Below are 2473 nucleotides of genomic sequence, written 5' to 3'. Positions count from 1 at the left end.
CAAGGAGGAAGCCCACGCAGGTATGGGGAGAACATGAATACTTACTTTGCCTTATTTTTTTCATGGTTTATCATATTTACTTGACGAACCTATGAATAAATCTTGTTAAACTTTGTGCGAGTGATATATCATGTACTGCCCTCGTGGTAAAATAAACCAGAGGGTGATTTAATTAAATAAAGTAAAGTACATTTAATTTGGTGTAATCATCACCACCTTACATGGAAAAAAAATAGTATTCAGTACGTGATGGAAGGGCGTATACGGTGCTCATAGTAATGGTATTTTTTTGTGATTAGAGGGGGGGTACTTATTGTGGCAGCACCTGCCAGAATCTGCATCCCCCCAGTAACTTTGCCTAGGAAGAAGGGATCCTGCTCAAATTTGCCACACTTACTCAAAATGATCCAATAAGTACACAGAATAAATCACTTGATGGTTGGGGTTAATATTTTTGTGATTGGAGGGGGGGGGGTACTTATTGTGGCAGCAACTGCCAGAATCTGTATCCCCCTTGTAACTTTGCTTTGGAAAGAGGGATCCTGCTCAAATTTGCCATACTTACTCAAGATGATCCAATAAGTACACAGAATAAGTCACTTGATGGGTTGGGTTAATATTTTTGTGATTAGAGAGGGGTACCTATTCTGGCGGGTGCTGCCAGAATCAGCATTCCCTGGTAACTTTCCTACTGCGTAAGTGGTCAGTGAATGCACCTCGAGTCCGACGCAGAACGCGAGTGACTTTATTTATTTTTTTATTCTTTTGCTACTCTTGACGCCGCTATCAGTGGTTATAAAAAAATAAACAAATCAGTCAATTGGAATACAATTACGTGTTCTCTAACAGGATACCACCTATCTGCATTTTGCCACTTAATTTGATCTCGCTGGAAACACGATAGCCCACTTCACACATCCTCTCCCCTTTTCATCGTGTTTTGATCACTGAAATTCCCTGATGGTAGCTTCATTGATTGCAAAATTTCTTTGGTCTAACGAATGCAAATGCGGGTAATTTCCCCCCAATTTCTGCGGAGTCAAACGCTTACTTTACGTGTTAAATTGTAGCAAATGGTGCGCTGAAAACCACACCGACGAAGACTACCACTTTTATGGAAAACCTAGTTTAAATTACAGCAAATGAAAAACACAAAATCATACATTCTTCGTGCCTTTCAATGAAAACAAACGTAGTAACATCGCGCCGCCTTCAGTCAATGCGTGCGCGCTCCCGCGACAGGGGATACAGATTTCTTCGGGGGTAAGTACTTTGGCACGACACCGGGACATTCGAGCTGGGCTGCGGATGAGGGGGGAGGAAAGGTGCCGCTCCTGTGTGGAGCACCGAGATGTTGATGTTGATGACGGTGAGAAGGAACGCGCACGCGCGCTCATCATAATAATAGTGCTGAATTCCCAAAATAATATGTATTTTAAATTTATTTTTTCCATTATTAAAAAAACATTTTAACCAGTATTAGGTTGGGTTAATATGACAGCTGCAACCTAAAATAATAATCGTCATAATAATAAAACCCAAAAGGTGCCCTTTATGTTTTTCCCCCCAAATATTAAAGAGAAAAAGAGTAATTAGGAAGTAGGTGGGGGACACGCCAAACTGATTGCCAGCCAATCGCAGGGCACACAGAGACAAACAACCATCCGCGCTCACACTCATACCTAGGGGCAATTTAGAGTGTTCAATTGACCTGCCATGCATGTTTTTGGAATGTGGGAGGAAACCGGAGTACCCAGAGGAAACCCACGCAGGCACAGGGAGAACATGCAAACTCCACACAGGATGGCCGGAGCCACGATTGAACCCACGACGATGCTGTCTCTCACTGTGAGGCCATCGTGCTAACCATTATATATATATATATATATATATATATATATATATATATATATATAGGGAAAGAAAATATAAGCAGTACACAACAATAATGGGGACTAAACATTAATATTAGCTAAACATATCACTTTTTGAAAAGAAAATAGAAAAATATTCGACACAAATATCTAAATCAAGTGAGTTGAAAAAAATCACCAGTACTTAAACAAAATAAAAATATTATTGGAAAATATTAAAATAGATGAAAAATTCAGAAATATTTTTAGAAAATACAAAAATATTATAAACAAATGCATTAAAATGCCAGACGTTCAAGAAAAGAAAAATACCTAAGAAAATACAGAATAAAAAGCCAAAACCTCACTGCTGTGAGGCAGATGTGCTAACCCACAAGTCTGCCAATGTCATGCAAACATATGACACAAATAAATGTTTATCATTCCTTATTATGAACATTTGTGGGGTTTTGTCCTTTTTCCGTTACAGTTATCTTGAGGTTTGATTTGTTTGTTGAGAGACACTTTGATGGGCCATTTATTTACCCACGTGTTGAAGGTTGCCCACCCCAATGCACACGTAATCATTTTTTAATGATGAAACAAAGAGTGGATTAAGC

Source organism: Idiotropiscis lumnitzeri, chromosome 12 (assembly GCF_059441095.1).
Source record: "Idiotropiscis lumnitzeri isolate Australia: NSW breed Sydney's pygmy pipehorse chromosome 12, RoL_Ilum_1.0, whole genome shotgun sequence".
Taxonomy (NCBI): Eukaryota; Metazoa; Chordata; class Actinopteri; order Syngnathiformes; family Syngnathidae; genus Idiotropiscis; species Idiotropiscis lumnitzeri.
The sequence above is the reverse complement of the archived record's forward strand: the minus strand, read 5'-3'. Positions refer to the sequence as shown.